The sequence below is a fragment of the Uranotaenia lowii genome, chromosome 1, assembly GCF_029784155.1.
Source record: "Uranotaenia lowii strain MFRU-FL chromosome 1, ASM2978415v1, whole genome shotgun sequence".
NCBI classification, from domain to species: domain Eukaryota; kingdom Metazoa; phylum Arthropoda; class Insecta; order Diptera; family Culicidae; genus Uranotaenia; species Uranotaenia lowii.
In genome coordinates, this window is record NC_073691.1 from 196897098 (window position 1) to 196911001 (window position 13904).

Here is a 13904-nt window from a genome sequence, read left to right on the forward strand (position 1 = left end):
AATAGCGCTAAATTCGTGTGTCCGTTTTTTTTAATCCTACACGTTTGGATTGGGTAACTCATTTACAACACAAGTTGCTAGGATATTCATTTTATAATTTTGTTACAGTAAGGTCAAATATTATGTTCTAAAAAATTGTCACTACAAAATGTCCTTCGTATTTGTTCAATATTCTTCAATATTCCTTCCTTCAATGGCACTAGAGTAAGAAATTATTTTATTCCAAACTACTCAAGTTTTTTCTATAGTTGCACATTTTTTGTCAAAGGTGTTGTTCTTTGGAATTTACTGCCGAACTCGATAAAGAATATTTTAAATTTAAGCACATTTAAGAAGCAATGCTCAATGTTATTTAATTAGAAAACTGTAAATTGTAAATCGTATTAGGGTAAGTCGTTAAAGAAATGTAGATTAATTTTCAAGAGCATTTCATCATTACTATAACGCCATTGTGACATCATGAAAAGACAATTGTCTTACGCTACTTTTGAAACTAAACTAAACTCGACTATAGCTAGAACAAATGGTGTCAAATTTCCATGAAAAGTTGAGGCTGAAATTGCAAATGGGTCCTTCTTATAGGCCAGAGCCATGTCAATTTAGTCAGTGGTTTGGAAAACCATCCAAATTTTTGTTTGTCTATGCAGTTTTGTTGTGGGTTGCCCAACCAGCTCTATTGTCGCCAGGAAAATATTGCTCGTGCAGAGCGCGCAGCCAGGAATCTCCAAAAGACAATCCTTAGCAGCAAGCAACAGACATCAGCTGTGCTCGAGTGTGTTTACATTCTGCTGCCATTCTGTTTGCCCTTTTCGTCAACAGTCGCAGTTTAAACATTCAAAACAGAAAAAGCCATACAGGCACGATTATTAGCCCGTAACTCTTTTGTTGACTTTTTGTTTTCAATATTTTCTTCTCTCTTTCACGATAGATCTCTCATTTTCGCGCGCTGTGCTTTCGGCGAGGTTTTTCGTTTTCAAATGCACGACTTGGAGAGCGCTGATGTAACTTGGCGCGCACCCATTTGGATTGACCTCTTCTCCAAGTATTACCGGCATCTTGGCCCAGGGAGAACTGGTTTTATCGATCAACTGCAACGCCATCAGCGCCAGACTTAGGCCAGTACATATATAAATCTGACGGCTGTATCGAAACAAACCGATTTTGAAGCCTGTTACACGTTTGAATGTTTTGGTTTTGTGCATCGTTTAACGACAGCAACAACAACAAACCGAAACAACCACGTTGCAGTACGAGATGCAACAGATGTATTTTTTCATTATTGTATAGCTGTATTTTTACGACTTTCCGCGATCCATTTTGGGCCAAAGCGTACTTGAGTTATTGTGCATTCAGCCTGGGTTCGATTTATGACTCAATAATACATATCTGTGGGTACTGAACTGAACGTCCTCCTCCCTGCCTCAGGGCGAGCTGGTACTGAACACGATGTGAGTCCCAGGGCTGCTGGCGGATTTAGCAAGTGTCTAATGAAGTGTGTCTGAGTCATACCCCTAGAATGTCGGCCCGAAATCAGCATTCAAATGGCGTTTTAGCAAAACCGGACCGAGTACCGAGTGTCGATGGATGGAAGTCATAATTTTATGATCTTTATTTTAGGTAGATCTACTTCACAGTCTTCACGTTATCCCTAGCTCGTCTTATAGATGAACATTTTTTCTCCAATGTTTTTAGTTGGAGCGTTTTGCTCGATTAACCCTACCAGTCCGATACAGTTTTCTGTCACACGTTGCTGTAAATTGCTTCCGTCAGCTGCCTTCTGTTATCAGAAGCACTCCGACCGAAGTGCTTTACGCTGATAACGACTTTCTTATCTTCGTTTGCTTACAGTCTTCATTTGTTGATGGCGAAAAACCTCAACACAAAACACAAACCTTTTTTTTCTTTCTTCGAAATGGAAAGATTAAGTATGTTAAAAATGAAATTCCCGTTCTACAATCCATATTTGAATTCAAATCGCTTAGCATTTGATTATTCCCGTACGATATCTACCATTATTGTAGTACACCTGGACTTCGGTAAAATATTAGAACACAAAATGAGCTCAGGTGAAATCTAAAAAGAATGAAAATGAATTTATGTCTGTTTGTCTGTTCCCTGTAAACTCGGAATTTACTGGACCAATTTGCGTGAGACTTGACAGATGGGGGCACTGGAGGCCGGGAAAGAAACAAGTTGAATAACTCGTCAACTAATAAAGAAAAAAGAAACCATACAGATTTTTAAACAACTTGAGAATAAGTCGCGTAAATCGAATCAAATTTGGCATGGGAGATTATTTGGATATGGGAAAAGGTTCCATGATTGTTAGAGAACCCTCTCTACTTCCATTGAGAGAATAGGAAGAGGGGAAGGGGGCGCCCATACAATTTTTTGAGTAACTCAATAAAAAATCGAGCAAAATGGATCAATTTTGGTATACGAGGGTATTAGGGCGAACGAAATGTCTGCAAGATGGTTTGAGACCCTTCCTACCTTCCATTGAGGACACAAAAACGAAGGGGAGAGGCTCCCATATAATTTTTTGCATAACTGGAGGAAATTTATCTAAATTTAGCATAAAAGGACATTTGGATACAGGAAAAGGCAATGTAATAATCGGGTAAACTTTCAAACTATCGCGGAACCCGGAAATGGAAAAAAAATCAGCCACAACATTAACAAATTTCACACCTGAAACAAAGTCAACTGCCTGAAAGAAGGACTTTAAGCCATCCACTACAACTTTACGCGAAATTTATGAGGAAGTTACGTACTTTAACACTAAACATACCGACACTTTGTATATACCTATTTATACCGCCAGGAGTCAAATGGCCCCTAACACTTTTTCCGCAAAAACTCTATCGTTTTTCCACGGATTTTTACAAAATTTGATGTTTTGGAAAGCTTGTAACATAACTCAAATATGACTTTCATTTATTTTAAAGTTATTCGAAGTCGTTTTTTTTTTTGAAAAACATGTTTCGTCGTAGGAAGAACTGACTCAGGGGGGGGGGGGGGGGGGGGTAAGATGTTTTGGTGGCCAATTTTTTGCTATGTTATTTTTACTCAAACAATTCTTATTATTTTTAAATATTATTTGATTATTCATTTTTAAGTTTTTTTTTTAGTTTAATAGAAACTAGTTTTTCGCGTTAAATAGAAACTTTTGAAAATACATCCTAAAATCTTCCAAATGATGATTAGGATATGTATAGAGAATCCTTTAGCACAAAAATAGGAAACTTACTTTCATCGATGACTGATATCTTAAACTTGCATCAATATCTGGTGAACTTAGCTTAAAATTGCCAGAAGTTTTCCTGCACGTATCCGGGCTATTTTATTTAAAACCTGGCAAAACTCGGACATTCTATTTCTAAATTTTCAAACCCAAATCCGTTTAATATTGGGGAATAGTTGACAAAAATTCAAGAACTATTCAACAAAAATAAAGAAAAAAATATTGAATAATCCAATCCAATAAATCCTATTTTCAAAGGTAAAAGTAAAAGATAAAAATTTGGCAGTACAAATCGGATTTATGCAAACTCGATCCTAGATAAAGATTTTAGTTTGAAATTTGGTTCTTGAAAATACTGCAATATTAATAATGTTGAACAATACGCCGTAACATATGGAATGCCCTGCAATTTCTTTTAGAGCAGATACATGTTTCTTTATCACCAATTAATTTTCATTAAAAATCAATGCCTGTGGATGGTTTTTTTTTTGCAAAATGAACTATAATTCAACTAAATTTTTATCATTTTCAGCTGATTTGTGCAAACGAACTGACTTTGATTAAATATTAAAATCAAACAAACAATCAGAATTATCATCCTGCAATCTCTTGCAATTTAAATCCTTATCGAAATAGTTATCTTGATAATTTTATTTTGATTGTGGAACTGATTTACGAGCTGAGTTTGAGTCTGAATTTCAAACTTGAATTGAAAAATTTGAATTTTCAATCTGTTTCGGAATTTCAATACGTTTTCTGAAAGCCAATAATTGAAATCATAAATGTTTTTGGTTTCAATTTTTTATTTCAATTCGGTATTTCTTGCAAAACTAAATAAAAAATAAAAATTTTAAATGATGAATCTATATTGCTATTTTGAAGCTTTGTTATAATTCAATTTAGCATAAGAATAAAGTTCATGAATTTCGAATCTGAATATGAAATAAAAACTCTTTTTTTTGCATTCGGAAAAATATTAACCAAATGTAAAAAATGCGCATGAGTTTCGAAAATCATGAATCAAAATTTGAAGAAAATGTAAAACCAAATTCAAACGACAAGTTCAAACACAGTTTTTCTTTTCATTTTTTAATGATGATTCGAACCGAAAATCAAGAATCCTAAACTGGGTGCATAACCCGAAATTTGAAAACACAAATACAATTTCGATTCTGATGATAAGGAACCAATTATCCAATAAAATTTAGTATTAATAAATGAATAACTATCCATATAAGTGAGAAAATTTTGAGAATCTGTGGCCAAACATCACAAACTTTGGAAAAACGGATTAAAAACCACAAAACAAGCCTCAAACAAAGCGCCAGAGCCACAGGACTAACACAACATGCCCTAGAACAAAATCACAAGTTTAACTTCGAGAAAGCTTATATTTTAGAGAGAGTAAATCAAGAAGGAAAAAGGAAAAAAAGGAAAACAGCTGAAACATTACACATTAAACTTAAGAAAAAAAAATGCAGTAAATATCAATCAAGACTCCATTGAAATCTCTAAAATATGTAGCTCAATAATAAAAAAAAACTAAGAGAGACGCCTCAATTCAAAATCCAAACTAATTCAAACACGACGATCTCAAACACGAGGACTCCAGCCGACATCACGACGACGCCGACACCGACGCCGAGAATGCTGGACACCAGCTGTTAGAAGCAGTTAAGTGTTTGGATTCAAATTAAGTAAGACAGTTTGTAAGTGCGAAAAAGTGAAATAATTTCAAGTCATAAAGTGTGTTAATTTAAAGTTTTTATATATTTATCTAAATATAGTTTTTCTGAAAATGGCTGAAATTATTCAGTAGGCCGAAACGTTAAAGAATTGTTATTATTTGATTCGACAATCACCGAAAAATATCAACTTAAAAAGATAACAACAGCTGGCGGTGATCAAAACCCGTAAACTTTCCACAGTAATGCACTTTTAAATCCATAAAAACGTTGATTCATTTTTTTTTGCATTTTCACTATGGTCAAAGAATCAGAAATATCGAAATGCCCAAGCTAAAAACTTTTTTTTTTAATAACACAATGTTTTCCAGGAAATCACAGCAAACTTTAAATAAAATAATCATAATCTGAAAAGTTATTCGAATATCTGTATATATATAAAAATGAATTTCTGTCTGTCTGTCTGTCTGTTCCCTATAGACTCGGAAACTACTGAACCGATTTGCGTGAAACTTGGCAGGTGGGGGTATTGGAGGCAGGGGAAGGTTCCTATTGTGGTTTGAGACCCCTCCCTCTCTCATGAGGGGGAGAGGGGCCTCCCAAACAAAAGATAATTTTTTGCATAACTCGAGAACCCATCAAGCAAATGGTATCATATTTGGCATGGGGTGGTATTTGGGAACGAGTAATATTTCTATGAATATTATGTACCCCTCCCTCCTTTAAGTGGCGTGATAGGAAGGGGGGAGGGGGGCTACCTTACAATTTTTCATATAACTCGAGAACTAATCAAGATATTGGATCCAAATTTGACATGTGAAGGTATTTGGATACGAAAAATATTTCAATGATTATTTGAGACCCCTCCCTCTTTCCAGTTGAAAGGGGGAGGGGCCTCTTTCATATTTTTTATATAGTTCAAAAACTAATAAAGCAATTTGAACCAAATTTGGCATGGGAGGGTATTTGGATACGAAAAATATTTCTATGATAATTTGAGACCACTCCCTCTTTCCAGTAGAGAGATATAAAGGGGGAGGGGCCTCTTTTATAGTTTTCAACATAACTAAGAATGTAATTAAGCAAATGGAACCAAACTTGGCATGGGCGGGTATTTGGGAACGTGACATGTTCTAATGATTGTTTGAGACCCCTTCCTTCTTACAGCGGGGAGGAAGGAAAGAGGGAGGGGAGTTTCATACAATTTTTACTGCATAACTCAAAAACTAAAACAGCAATTGAAACCAAATTTGGCATGGAACGATACTTGGGTACGAGAAATGCTTCTATGAATATTTGGTATGCATCACTCTTTCGAAGAGGTGGATGAAAAGGGGGAGGCGAGGTCTCCCTTACAATTTTTAGTATAACAGGAGAGCTGATCGAAATTGAACCATCTTCGGCATGTTAGGGTATTTGGATACAAGAAATGTTTCTATTATAAATTGAAGCCCCACCTTTTCAGTGGAAAGACATAAAGGGGGAAAGGGGGGCTTCCATACATTTTTTTTACGCATAAGTCGAGAATTAATCGAGCAAATGAAACCAAATTTGGCATCAAAATGTGTTACGAAAAATACTTTTATGAATATTAAGTTCTCACCCCTCCATTCAATGGGGAGAACAGAAGGGGGGATGGTACTCCCTTTCAAGTTTATGCACAACTCAAGAATTTACTATGCAAATAAAACCAGATTCGGCATGAGATGGTATTTCAACACGAGAAATGTTTCTATGTGAAACAATTCCTTTCTCGCAGTAGGATAATAGAATTGGGAAAATGGGAAGGGAAGAGAAAAGCTTACATTTAACTTTTTTTTACAAAATCCTATAAATGGACAAAACTTAACATGGAAAATCAATTGGGTATGATTCTATGATTATTTGACACACCATTCTCCTTTCAGTGAGTAGGTACATGGGAGATGGGGGGTAAGGCCAATACAATTTTGTTAGCATAAGTTCTCAATTTATGCTATCGAAGCCAACAAATGGAAACAAATATGGCATGGAAAGGTACTTGATTACGAGATATGTTTTTACGATTGCTATAGACCCTTACGCTTTACAGTGTAGAGGGTTGAAGAAAGGAAGGGACTCCATATAATTGTTTTTGTAAAGATTAAAAAATTATCAACCAATGGGACTATATCTGATATAAGAGGATTTTTGGGAACGAAAAAATGGGTATGATTATTATAGATCACGATCTCCATTCAGTAAGGAGTGAAGGGAAGGACAGGGGGGGCTCTCTTATCAGTTTTTTAGCATAAATCCAGAACATATCAAGCAAAAACAATCATATTTTATAAATTAGATTGTTTGCGAACGATTAATTTGGAACCCTGCTTTTTTACGGCGAAGCTTAAGGAAACAGATAAAAATTATCAGATCTTTAACACAAATTTATAGATCAAGATTCAGAATATAAGTTTAAGTTATCTTTATGTTGCAAATCGAAACTCCAGCTGCAGCTCTCATTTTATAGCGGTTGCTTATGAATTACGTTACAATTTGATTAAGATAAAATAATCCCAACAAAACAATAAAAATTTAAATAATTCCTAAAAATATCAATTGGTTTTGAAAGGTGTAGCAAAGCACACCGGGTCAGCTAGTTTTAAATATAAGGAAACTCGTTTGGAGCTGAAATTCTCACGAAGCTAAATAGACTAAATTAAACACAATTATTTCTTATTGTCTAAAACAAATTGTTTAGTTAGAAAACAGATTTGTTACATTGGAAAATCAGAACAAAAGTTTTAAACCAACGAATAAACCATTCCAATGAAACGGTCTGGAATCGATAACATGTGAAAAGAATTCATCAGCCAAATAAAATAAAATAAAGAAATAACAAAAATTTCCTATTAAATGAAAGCAGCGGTTTGTAGCTTCTATCCAAAAGACTTTTCTGTTTTAGTTTGAAAAAAAAAATCATTTTAATAGTATTTAAAGCATTTTAAGGATATTTAAGATTTTAAAGGATATTTTGGCTATAAAATAAAAGCCGATTTTTGTTGACGTTGGAACGCAAATCATTTTCAAATGTTATATTCGAGTGATGGTTGAAATTCCCTGTAGGAAATTTCTGAAATAGAAAACATGGCCTTTGCACCAAAAAGTAGGAAATGATTCAGCAACCAAATGCACCAAAAATAATTTAATAATAATCATGATTATACGCTGGACTCTATCTTTAAACGCTTTTAGTTGTGTGCGTTTATCAATGTCGTGGTTAAAAAAACGAGAAAACCATGAGAAAGAAAATTGTGTAATCTTACAATGGCCCTTTTTGGCCAATTTGACAAAATTGATTATATCCAACCTCGTTGAACTATTTGAGGCGATTTAGATGAATTCGGAAACCTCAAAGATTTGTTTGGAATAATGTTTTCTTCTACGGTTAAATATTCCAAATCTTTTGTTAGGTCTCCTAGTGTTCCGGTCCAAAATGCGTTAGAGCTACTCAAACAGTCATGAGCAGTTTGGAAAAAAGCAGCATGTTCGAAAATCGTCTTATTTCGAGAAGATCGTTCAAAATAAAATTATTTGAAAAAAAAAATCTTTTGAAAAGAGAATCCAATGTAGCTAAAACAAAGGCATTTTATGACGACACGGCTTCAATCACTCACTTCTTTATTTAAATTTAAAAGAATTAATTGATTAAAAAAAAAGCAGTGATTGTATTTTTAATGCATACATATATTCTACAATGAATACAAATGTACATAGGTATATCAAGACAAAAATATGTATGTTTGAAGTGTTATTCAAATAAATATATGAATTTATAAGAGGAATTGATAATCCTTAATAATCCCAAATTTATGTATCTTACACACTTTTACTGCTCTTGAGAACTCAATGGGCTTAGGACGTTTCATGACTGTGATCATTATAAAGTTTTACAAAAGTTGCTCTTTTTATTTAAACAGCCGGTAAAATACAAAAAAAAATTCTAAAATATGTGAGTAAGGATAAGATTATCTTTTTGACTCAACACTTGAAAAATTGAATTGAATTTCGTTTAAATATTTTGTATAGCTTGTTTATTACATTTTAAAAGCCAATTTTTTTTTAAAATTTAGATCCCATTGTATTTGTAATCAGTTGATACTATTAATCCACGTCTTGGTGATTAAAATTTAAAAAAAATTACGTTAAAAATCTCAGGCATCTTTATAAATTATTCTTTCAGCAATAATATCGTAGGGAAAAAAGTGGGTAAAATAACTGACGATTTTTCTAATGGGATGACCAACAAAAATCTGAAACCGTGATTTTTTTCTTGATGTGAAGTTCAGCGAATTTCGTTTGACGTCGATGAGGTCGATGTCATTGAACGTCACAACTAAATTCCTCGGAATCGGAAATCTTGCAACTCTGGTCAAAAGTATTCGTTAAGAGTTTGCGTGTATAGTCTCCCGAACAGTGGTTCAAAACTGCAAAATTCTGACAAAAGTCTAATTTCCAAGTCTACCTTAACCAGAAGTTGTTAATTAGATTCTAGTCTCTACAGAACTAAAAGAAATATTTCATTTTGTTGCTATTGCTAATAGTATTTGTGTCTCATAAACACTTTTATTGAAATGCACTAAAGTATTGATAAGGATAAGGGTTGTGTTATGTTTATTATATATAATAAACAAGCGAACAGTTCTGAGCAGTGATCAATGATTTCAAATTTTTCTGCTGCAATTCTTGGGGGGACAAAAAGTTTAAATCACTAGCGTATTTCAAAGGTTCTGAACTCTGCGCAAACAACATCGCAGAAGTTTGTTTGAACAATCGATTGCACAGAACAGTACGTTTGGTATTAACGTGAGATGAGAGCGCCATCCAATGAACGTGACTCCGTTGCTACATTCCCTTATCCCAAAATGTGAATGATTCTGAGCTTATCTAGAAACAAATCAACGTAAAATCGGTTTAGATTAAGCTGAAGTTCACTTAGATATTTTAACTCTCTGAGCGTTTACAAATATAGGTAAATAAGACTTGGTGGAGGCATGCTTTCATTCTGTGTACTTGGAAGTGGCACACCCCTCTTCATGCCGATCGCCGCGCGACCTTCGAAAGTTTCTGCAGAACCACAAAACCACGTAACGTGCAAAAGAATACAAACCACAACCAGAAATAGAGCACGTGTCACCCAGCCCATGCCTTCGTCTGCGTGAGCTGGCGCAAAACGAAAAATAAAACCAAAATCATAATAGGTGAACGACAAAAACAAACTCCGGCAGATAAAGAAAGTAAGCAGCCAACCGCTGCCTGATTGTATGAAAGTGGGGAGTAGAATCAACTAAAAAAAATATGTAAATATTTGCTCATTTGCTTTGTCTAACGACACCCCGTTCGAGCGAATGTTAGTTATTTTTTACAACTGCTTTCCATACCTTTGATGTTAATTAAGTCAAAAGATGGTCCGCGCCCCGTAACTGGTTCGGAATTATGGTGGATTCAATTCGAAGCTCCAGCTGAGGATCGCTGTAGGTTCGTGTTTCGAAGCTTTTTATCATTTACTTAGATGCGGGATTTTGGGGATGACAAACACACATACGACTTTTTATTGGTTGGGAAATACTGGACAACTGGTCCTCCGAACTGCATATGAAATAGTGACCTAAACATCTACGCTGCAGTCCACAGGCAATCTGGCTCAAAGGACCACTTGTTCATCATCATGAATTAAACTTAACAATAACCACAACCACAATTGTACATTTCGTATAATTGAATAACTGTGACTCAGTAGGTGTTTTTTTCTGTTCATCAGTTTTTATATTTCTTTTTTGTCCAATACAGATTTTATATCGTTCCTATAGATTTTCTTAAAAATTAAAACTGTTCCCTAATCTCATAAATAAAAATAATAAAAAAGGTTCCATTTCTTTCTACATACACCTACAGATCAAATCTTATGCCAAATACGGCATTCATGCTTAGTGCCAATATTGGCGACAAGCTTAGTCCAAAAACAAAAATCAGTTTGGAGAAATTGTCATTGTACTTCTCTCAATCTTTGGGCTGTTTTGGTAAGTGTGTAAGTGTTCAAGGGAGGAAGGGCTAGTGGCAAACAAAGAATATATGTCCACGATTTTGATCAGTTTTGTATTCATCTCAATTTTTTCAACACCATTGAAAAAATATGAAATGAACAAAACAAATAACAGATATTATGACGATTTCAAAAAGGCTTGATTTTTCAAAATCCGTATAGTTGTTTTGCAGCTGCAGCCAAAACTGTAACCGGTGATTGGTAAATTGGTTTTGATCCATGAAAAAAAAAAATCACAGTTTAACGCAAGTTGCACTTGCACGTATTACAAGTTAGCATAATCGTTTTCAATTTTTTTAAATCATAAAATAAATGAAATATCATTTAAATTTGGCAAAACATGGAAAATGGGTTTCAATTTTGTATAGAACTATCCCAAAGTACCCTGATCGAAGAAGAGAAATTTTACTGCCAAACTTTCCGGAATGGTTTAACACAACTTGTAGTGTTTCCAAACCATGTTTGTCGAGGTATGTAACCTAACATAAGCTTGCCAGATTGCCCGGTTTTATCCGGGTTTGCCCGGATATTTGATGCAAAATTTCGAGAAAGTCCGGTCCGGCCCGGTTGCCCGGATATCGTGAAAAAAGTCCGGATATTGCCCGGATTTTTTCACAATTTTCATAAAGTAATCATAAAAAAAATCAAAGTTTTTGAGTAAGTTTCAGCAAAATCGATTAACGGTATGGAAATTTTCAACGGCTGTTTCAAATAATTTCGCTGATTTACTGTTATAAACCTTCAAATATGTAAGTGTTCCAAAAAGTTTTTTGAAGTCTGCAATTACATTAATAAAATATTAATTTCATTTTTTCTTTGCTTTTATGTATAATAACACCTAAATTTTGCCCGGTTTTTGCCCGGTTTTTGGATTTGAAAAATTGAAATCCATGCCCGGATTTTGCCAGGTTTTTTTGAAAAAATGCCCGGAATTGCTAGGCCCGGATGGGAGTGGAAATAATTCTGGCAACCTTAACCTAACAACATTTAACGCGAGAAGTAATGGACAACGTCTGAAGTGATCTGAGACATGAGGAAATCATTTCAAAGCTTCATACCTTCATGACCAATTTTTGCGAACTTAATCGATCAAAACCTTAAGCTTACTTATTCAAATGAAGTTTACTTCCGAGATACTTCCTAGTATATAGTGGTAAAATTCATAGACAAGCTGTTTAAAACTTCCAAGCCATTGACTTTCCCATTTGATAGAAGGTATGTATAATAGACTGAGTCGATTTGGGGTGATTTTTGAATTTCTCAAACCCTGGGGTCTTAAAAGTTTCCATGAGATGAGTAAATTTGAACTTTTAGGTTTGTATGGAAATATTGAATATTTTGTACTGAAAAATCAACATCGTTTTTGTTTCTTCTATGAGACCTAGCCAGCTCATGGTTTTTGTGCCAATTTATAAAATTCCTAAGGGAAATTTTCCGCTGAACAGCTTTGTTGAAGACTTTAACTTCGTATCTCATTAGGCAACAAAGTTATTAGCAGTTTCATAGGGGTATGTCTTTTTGCATTGATAAACATTAAATTCAATTGACACCACTGCTGGAGCCTCGCGAAGTATTGCATGAAAAGTAGTCATGCAATACCTCGATAGGCACCCTGCAGTGATGTCAATTGAATTTAATGTTTATCAATGCGAAAAGACATACCCCTATTAAACTGCTAATAACTTTTTTGCCGAAGAAGATACGAAGTTACGGTCTTCCACAAAATTGTTCAGCGGAAAATTTCCCTTAGGAATTTTATAAATTGGCACGAAAACCATGAGCTGGCTAGGTCTCATAGAAGAAACAAAAACGATGTTGATTTTTCAGTACAAAATATTCAATATTTCCATACAAACCTAAAAGTTCAAATTTACTCATCTCATGTAAACGTTACTTAAAAATTCTGAAAAAAATCATGCATGAGTTTTGGACCAAGACGAAACTTTTAAGACCCCAGGGTTTGAGAAATTCAAAAATGACCCCAAATCGACTCAGTCTAATGTATAATCTTAGCTTCCTTCAAATGTTCGGGCAGGGCACATTTCGTAAATCGATGAGCCATCATATTGGGCACTGGTCGTGTTATGAATCATTCCTCTTCAATCCCAAGAGTCGTTAATGATAAAAGAAAAAAATGTAATAAAATAAAAGTAACCGCTTGAAAGAAAGAGTCAAAAACAGCAAAGGCGCTCCTCATCAGCGCAATCGGCCTCCATCTTCGTTTCCTTTATCAGTCAAGTCAGTATTCAGCAGCGATGACTTCACACACATCAGCTGTCGGGGGCTTTTTTACACTTTTTTTAGCGAGTCGCCGCCATCGATTTATGAATACTTTGAAATAGGTGATTCGCGATGAGTGCGCGCTTACCGAGTTTCCTGAAATTCGTACGGATCTATGAAGCAGAATTATGATACATAAATAGCGCAGCTGAGGTGCGGATGTCAAAACTAACTACTAAGTGAGGTTTTCTGCAATCGTTACCGAAACATGTATTTTATTTGGAGGTTATTTTCGCTAACAATATTTTTTTAAGTTATCGAGATAAGGAGATCCCTTTTTAAAAAATCTTTTTTTGGAACCTGAGAGAGGTCAGAGAGGTTATGAAGTTTATAAAATAGGAAAATTGCTCGAGGAAACTCGAGGATTTTGCCAAGTTGAAGCAAGATCTGACAACAAAAAAGTTATTGTAGTTCAATGTTTGCATATGTAATCTAAATATTAATATTGCATAACTTGAGAACTTTTCTAGCAAATGGAACTGAATTTGGCATGAAAGGGTATTTGAGTGCGAGGAATGATTCTAAAAATATCCTCCTTCAAGTGAACAGATAGAAAGAGATAAGGGGGCTCATTTACAATTTCCAGCATAACTGGAAAACTAATAAGGCAAATGGATCCAAATTTGGCGTGGGG